Consider the following 8,596-nt stretch of genomic DNA (forward strand, 5'->3'; position numbering starts at 1 on the left):
CAGTGACATTTGGCATATCACGGAGCACAGAGGTGTATCTGAGCCAACAAGCAGTTGAAAGATGTGAAGTTTTCTGCTCGAGAAGAATAATGGCAACAGCATGAGGAACCAAAACAGTCAAATTAGCGTAGCCCACAATATCTTGGGAGGCCAGGACAGCTTTCTCTGCAGCTGCAACAGCACGAAGACAACCAGGCAGGCCTGCAGCCACAGAGTCCAGTTTTGCTGAGAAATGAGCCACTGGCCTTTGCCTGCCCCATGTTCCTGCATAAGAACAGATGTCATACAACCATGCTTGTCATCAACTGCCTGTATGAAAGGTTTATGAGGATCTGGAATGCCAAGTGTTGGTGCTGTTTGAAGAGCCAGCTTAAGCTGACTAAAGGCTGATTCAGCCTCAGGAGTCCATGGAACACGATCAGCTGACTGGAGCTGCATGTCAGAACTGCAGCTGCCTTTACCATGGATAAGAGCACCTAAGAGAGCTTCGAGAAAAGAGTAGTTAGGAATAAAGTTCCTGCAGTAAGATGTTATACCTAAGAATGACATAAGCTGTTTTTTAGTAACCGGTTTAGGAATGATCTGAACTGCAGCAACATGTTTAGGAGAAAGTGAGCGCCCATCCTTAGAAATCACATGACCCAAAAAGGTGACTTCGTCCTGTACAAACTGTAACTTAGAAAGGCTGGCTTTATGGCCATAAGAAGGAAGATGTTTCAACAGATTCACTGTCTTTTTCACACTGTTGTTTAGATGGACTACATAAAAGGATGTCATCCACATACTGCAAAAGAGCAGAGCCTGTGGTTGATTGAAGTTAATCCAGACTAGCTTTGAGGGCAGCATTGTAAATAGTGGGACTTTCACAGTACCCCTGGCATAACCGGGTAAAAGTCCAAGATCTCCCTCCAAACTAAAAAGCAAACCAAAATGGGCTATCAGGGTGAGAAAAACTGTGCATCTGATGGAATTTGAGACAAAATAGTGTGTGGGTTGGGCACAGTAGGAGCATGTGGCTGAACTGCAGCATTCACCGCTTGGAGGTCCTGTACAAAACGCCATTCATCTGGCTGGCCAGCATCTTTAATCTTTTTAACAGGAAACAATGGAGTAAGCACAGGTGAATTTTCAAAAGGAACAATAACGCCTGTTTTCTGAAAAGATTGAAAAACAGGTTTAATCCCTTTAATTGCTTCAGGCTTAAAAGGGTATTGTTTTTTACATGGACAAAAGTCTGATTAGGGGTGACAATTACTGGTTCACAGCCTTTTATCAACCCCACATCATATTTGCTCTTAGCCCAAAGATCATTGGGCACTTCAGCCAACATGGGTATCGAAGACAAATCTGTTTCAGATAAAAAACATGCTTCAAAATGTGATTCTGTGGTAGGAATTAAGTCCACAGTTCTTTGACAATGCATTGTACTCAAAAATGTTTTTTTCTATGCTGACAATCGTTCAGAAAACATCAAATTTGGATCAGCAGGTGAAACAGTCCACTCCATTTATTTCTGACATGTAGCAACAAACTCTCCCACACCTTGTCACTGCCAGTGTGTACGTTTGGCCAAGGAAATGTGAGGGCGAGTACCACAAACATTAAAAAAATCGAAGTGCTCTGGAGTGAGCGACACAGCCAATAAAGTAGGCGCACATATTTTTTCACTTCTTCTCATAGTCATTGTCAGGCCCCAAAGAAATGTGTGATGTGCAGTGCAAATCAGTAGGTTGCATGAAATCAGAAAGGGGTGAAACTAACACTTTTGCTTCTTCCACTAGTTGTTGTGAAAAAGGAGAGCTGGGAAGTTTCCACTCATAAGCATATGTAAGTGCCGATGAATCAAACTGCACTGCTGTGAAAACTTTGTCAGGCTGTAACATAACCTTAACACCCTCTGGTGTAGAAGTTAAAATAATGCCTAATTTACACATGAGATCACAGCCCATCAGGTTAATGGGACACAACTCTGATAACAAAAATGAGTGTTTGAAGGAGAGCTCATTGGGAGTGACAACACGCAATGGGCATTGTCATTTTCTCCTTCACAACCTGGCCTGAGGCAGACATACAGTAAACGTGGTTTCCACTTAACTTTGGAGGACAATAAAACTCCCCTGACGTCACTACTGATGAACATAAGTTCCCATATTCTGAGAGAAATATCTTTGCTCTAGGACGGAAATAGCATGCAAAACTTTACTACGTGAATCACAGTCGGCAAGCGTTTCTTCACTACACAGAGCAGGAAAAATGTGTGAGTGTGTTTGTGCTATCACCTATTAGTGGAGGCTCCGCTGCCGCGTGACGTCCAGAACCTGCCTCCCACCCTCAGTCAGCCTTTTGCCCAATTTCTTTGGTTGCCCGCTCATCACGTCATCTGTCTTTGGATGATAGTTGATTGTTCTTCTAACTTTCCTCCTAAATTTCATCACTTTTCAGCTGTGGACAGTCCTTCTTCCAGTGTCCAGTCTGGCCACAGTAAAAACAAATATTCGGATCATAGCTCTGATCCCACACGTCCACGTCTTCGACTTCGGCCTCGTCCTCTGTTTACACCAACTGCGTAATACATGGTCATGGCTGCCAAATGCAGCTCCTTTTCACACTTGTCCCTTTTGGTTGTCTTACGCGTCTCAACTTGGTTATGAGCATGGCGAGCATATCGGCGAACGTCAGCCAAACGAGGACCCTCACACCATCCCACGTAAATGTTCTTTACTTCAGTGGCGACATCTGGCATATTTTCTTCTGAGGAGATAAGAGGCTTTAATAATAATATCTTGAAAGAGAGAACAACACAGTACAGAATACAGAGTTGCTCTGACCACTGAAGCAAAAACACACAGTTATATTGCCCGCTCATCACGTCATCTGTCTTTGGTTGATAGTTGATTGTTCTTCTAACTTTCCTCCTAAATTTCATCACTTTTCAGCTGTGGACAGTCCTTCTTCCAGTGTCCAGTCTGGCCACAGTAAAAACAAATATTCGGATCATAGCTCTGATCCCACACGTCCACGTCTTCGACTTCGGCCTCGTCCTCTGTTTACACCAACTGCGTAATACATGGTCATGGCTGCCAAATGCAGCTCCTTTTCACACTTGTCCCTTTTGGTTGTCTTACGCGTCTCAACTTGGTTATGAGCATGGCGAGCATATCGGCGAACGTCAGCCAAACGAGGACCCTCACACCATCCCACGTAAATGTTCTTTACTTCAGTGGCGACATCTGGCATGAGGCCTTTAATTATTGCATTGCATGCAATACTCTCCCATGGTCCTGATTCATTACCCAAATCCCTTGGTCTCTGATGACCGCTGTGCTTGCTGACTTCCTCAAGGAGGCGGTGTACAAAATCATCAGTCCCTTCACCGGGTTTCTGTTTGCAGGTGTAAATGTGGGACATATTGATTTTGGTTGGAAATTGAGTGGTGATGGCTTGACACAGTCTTTGGTTGGCTGCTTCATATTGAGCGTTATCATTATGTCCTCGTTCACTGTTGGTAGGTCGCAAATCCAGTTGTAGCATACTGGCCTCTATTTTGCAGAGGTCGGACGGTTTGAACTTTTTTGCCAATATGCGATGCAATTCAACCCCAGTCGGGCAGAATTGTGCGCAGAAATCTCGCAACTCGTCAGCAAAATGGGGTCCAGAAATCTCTGGATCTGGTAAGCATTGTTATGCTTCCATGATGTCAGTCTCAGTCCAGGGTCGATAAACCAGTAATGGTCCAGTGGGAACTGCAACTTTAACCATAGGCATGGTTTGAATCTGGTTTTGTTTTTTCTCACGTTTAGATCTCTGAAGTCCAGATTGTGGGTAAAGGATTTTTGTCACTTGCGTTAAAAGTTCTTGGGCAGGTACGCTGGAGAACCAAACGTCTTCCTTTTCCTCATCATCAGACCTATGTAGCTGATGTTGTGAGAATGATGGAATTTCTTCCCGAGGGAGGATGGAAGAAGTCCCTTCTTCCCGAGAGCCAGAGGCTTGTGGCAGGGCTGGCTGTTGTTGTTGCAGGCGTCGTGGAGGGCAAGAGTCCAGGTCTGGATCCGGCACAGCTAATACTAAATTATTATCATCATTCCGTCATGGCATTTGTTTAACATTTTCCTTTCTTTCTCTTAATACACTTTATTTTTTCCAAAATTCTATACCTTTCTTACTTCTTATTTAAACTTAATTTTCTTTTTTTTTGCTTCATCTCTTTCTCATATTTGCAAAACTTTTCTTCTAATTTTCTTATTTCTAACATACTAAAAGAACCTTCTGGTGGAAAACCTCTGGACCATATGTCTTTTTCATTTCATCATGCTTAGGTCCCCCGGTAGGGTCAAAAGTCTGAGACCTACTGTTTCCAATTCTCAGACTTGGAATGGGGAAATATATTCCTTCACTCAAAGGACGTCTCCAATGAGGACCTTAATCTGTACTCACACTTCTTCGGAGTACTTCACACTTCTTCGGACTGCTTCAAAAGTTTCACTTACCCATGAAATCTCTGTCTCACTAATGACACAACCGGGAAACCCTCTTTTATTCAAATAAAAACTAAAAAGCAGTCCTATCGTCTCAGACTATCATATTTCAAAAATGATCCCAGCGCTGGTATTCAAGAAAAGGACCTGCCAGTCCTCTCTCTCAGAAAAGCCCTTGGAGGTATGAGGCTGGAACAGCTACTTCAGTCCAGGCTGGCCATGCACTGCGATCCGGTCCAGAGACACCAGTCGAGGGATCCTGTTCGTGACGCCAAAATTGTGGTGGAAATTTAGTAACGCACAGAGTCAGTTATTTTCTTCTGAGGAGATAAGAGGCTTTAATAATAATACCTTGAAAGAGAGAACAACACAGTACAGAATACAGAGTTGCTCTGACCACTGAAGCAAAAACACACAGTTATATTGCCCGCTCATCACGTCATCTGTCTTTGGTTGATAGTTGATTGTTCTTCTAACTTTCCTCCCCAACCATCAGTTTAGGTTACCCAAAAGGAGTGTATTGCTCCATCACAAGTATGCTTCTTTCATATACAGGGTAATATGAAGAATTTTATGCCTGAAACCTATTAAGACATGCAAAAATATGAAGGACAAAGCAGTTTTAACTTGGTTTGAGTGAAGGAATTCATTTTATAACAAAATCTGAAATTGTGTAGAACTCGTGAAAATAAGCTTATTCTCGGATTCCTAAAGGTTCAGTGTTGTTCTTTCCTATCCTGCAAAGTACAACGTTCTTTTTTGTTTAAAGCTATTTAGACATGGATAAATATGAAGGACAAAGCAGTTTTAACTTGGTTTGAGTGAAGGAATTAATTTTATATCAAAATCCGGAATTGTGTAGAACTCGTGAAAAGAAGCTTATTCTTGGATTCCTGAAAAAAATTAGTGTTGTTGTTTCCTATCCTGAAAAGTACTACGTTCGTTTTTGTTTAAAGGTATTTAGACATGGATAAATATGAAGGACAAAGCAGTTTTAACTTGGTTTGAGTGAAGGAATTAATTTTATATCAAAATCCGATATTGTGTAGATCCTTTGTCCTGTATAGTGTGTTCTATGAAGAATTTTGTATTGTATGAGCTCTAAATTAGGATTTTGAGTCATTCTGAAGGTGTTCAAACATATATGTGGCCAGAAGCTATGACTAGAACTGATGGATAAATCTGCCTCCCATTTTGAGGACGGTAGAGACATTGTGTCATCTATCTTAGACAATAATTTATATATTTTTGATAGTAGTTTTGGGGTGCAGATGCTTAGAAATTCTACTACCCTAATCGGGAGTTGTAAGTCTGGTTGGTGGAGGATATATTTCTTTGTTATTATAGACTTAAGTTGTTGATATTCTAGGAATTTATTGCTGCCTATCTCATGTTGTGATATGAGCTCATCAAATGAAATAAAATGTCCATTTTGGATTATATGTTCCAGATGTTTGATTCCTTTGATCTTCCACAGAGTAAAGTTTAGCATTTTTTTGTTTTGCAGGATGTCAGGATTGTTCCAGATGGGTGTAAGCTTACACGGGACAAGTGAAGACTTTGTTATTTTAAGAAATTCCCACCAGGCTGTCAGAGAGGTGCTGATGTTAATGCTTTTGAAACATTTGTGATTTTTTACGTTTTGACTAATAAGTGGCAGGTCAGAGATTTCCAGATTATCACACAATGCTTGTTCTATATTTATCCATGTTCATCTATTGGGCTAGGTTTAAACCATTTTGATATATACCGTAACCTATTGGCTAAGGAATAGTGCTGAAAATTAGGTAAATCTAATCCACCACTGTCCTTGGTCTTCTGTAGGGTTTTTAAACAAACTGTGGTTTGTTTTTCCACAGAAATTTGGAGATGCATGAATCTAGTGACTTAAACCAAGTAGCAGGTTGGTTTTATGGGGATCATTGAGAACAAATAGTTAACTTTTGGTAGTATCATCATTTTAATGGTTGTAACTCTCCCCATAAGTGATATAGGTAAGGACTTCCAACGAGAGAGATTGTCCTCTACTGTCATTAATAATTGCACATAAATTAGCTTTGTTAGCTCTGAGAGCCTGGAGGAAATGTTTATGCCTAAATATCTAATATTTCCTGACTGTAAAGTGATCGCAGGTATATTCTGGACCCTACAGTTAATGGGCAGAACTGTGGTCTTAGACCAATTGATAGAGTAGTCAGAAAGTGCTGAGAATTTATTTATGAGTGTGATCGTGTGAGTGAGAGACGTCTGTGAGTTCTGAAGGAAAAGTAATACATCATCAGCATAAAGACTTATTTTATGCTCAATATTTTGGGGTTGGATGTCTTTAATATTTCTATCTTGTCTGATAGCAGCTGCTAAAGGTTTGATGAAAATAGCAAAAAGTGAGGGAGAAAGTGAGCAACCCTGTCTTGTACCTCTCTGCAGACTGAAGCTTGGAGAAGTTTGATCATTTGTCCTGACACTTGCATTTGGGGAGTCAGTTATTTTCTTGTGAGGAGATAAGAGGCTTTAATAATAATATCTTGCAAGAGAGAACAACACAGTACAGAATACAGAGTTGCTCTGACCACTGAAGCAAAAACACACAGTTATATTGCCCGCTCATCACGTCATCTGTTTTTGGGTATAATTGATTGTTCTTCTAACTTTCCTCCCCAACCATCAGTTGAGGTTACCCAGACACACTCGTAAATACCAGCCTAACCCTGTCCCCCCTAAAGTGCAGCTATCTCATTATAACAAGCCCACCATTGTAAAGAGGAATTTAAGAAAACAGGGCAGGGTGGTACCTTACAGCTCGGTCATTTGCAGGTTATACACAGTAACACTCAATACAATGCATATAAGAATTATTGTGAGAATGCATGGCATTTAGAGGGCTGTAACTCAGCCATACGGTATCACAGAGACATCATTCAAAGTTTGTATGTGACAGGAAAGACTCAACTTTAACTGTGGTAAAGGGCTTGTCGATAGCTTATACAGCTTTGACACAACGGCAGTTTACGTTTTATGGAGCCAGAGGACTTCGTCTGATGGAGCGCACACTCTAATTCCCACTCTAAAATGATTTAAAAAGAACTTCCTCAAACAAATGCCTCTCACGTCCAAAATGTCTGCCTGATCTAGACAAATTATACATCAAAACGTAGGTATTTTAGTCCTCTTTCACACAAAGTCACTCTCATTGAGCTTGGCCTCACAGATTTCTCACAAATCACCTGTAAGCGCAGAGAGCAGCACTCCAGCTCACATACTTTTCCATTATAAACAGGCTGAGCAATGAAATCAGTGAGAAAGACTCGTTTTAAAACTGCCATAAAAAACAAACCTTACACAAGATCAGAATAAAAATTACACCTCTGGCTTCCCACATCCCGTCTGGCGCTCACGGTGAAAGAATTATTCGGATACGACTTCTACTTTTCGAACAGCGACCGTTTGTTCCAGACTTGTCGTTCATTATTAAACCCCCAGATTTTAAGGGGACAAAGTGAGGTGCAGATTTGGCAGTGGGCACGTGCAGCTGTTGCCCACAGCAACTAATGAGGAGGCCACACTCAACGAGCCCCAAACTGTCCTATTTTAGAGGGCAGTAACTCAGCCATACGGTATCACAGAGACATCATTCAAACTTTAAAATGTTCACAAGACATTCAGCTGGCTTTTTCAAATATTAAGCCAATTCCGAAATATGACAGTTTAAAAAACATGAACATTTTTGCTACTTCTTGATTTTTATGAATGAGAAGATTAGAGTGGCAGACTGATCATTTTAACTTTTTCTGATATTCAAACAAATTACTCAAACTTTCATGCTGTTTAACTCAGACAAACAAATTATACCTTAAAATGTAGGTACACTTGTCCTCTTTCAGCTGACGTAACTACTAAATAGCTCACATTTACAGAATTTCAGCTATGAGCCTTGAAGCGAGAGAAACCTTTCAATTTCTCTCACTAACTCCAATGTAAATTTGGTGGAACGCCAGAGACAGGTTCAACTGTGTTCAACCCGCTGCCGTTTAAATTTTTTTCACTCCATTGAAATAAAAACTACATTGCCGCGTTCCTCCAAGCCTTCTGCTTCTTACGGTCTTCAAATTATATTCCTC

The sequence above is a fragment of the Leuresthes tenuis genome, unplaced genomic scaffold, assembly GCF_036924035.1.
Source record: "Leuresthes tenuis unplaced genomic scaffold, fLeuTen1.0.hap1 SCAF_9, whole genome shotgun sequence".
In the NCBI taxonomy this organism is placed as follows: Eukaryota; Metazoa; Chordata; class Actinopteri; order Atheriniformes; family Atherinopsidae; genus Leuresthes; species Leuresthes tenuis.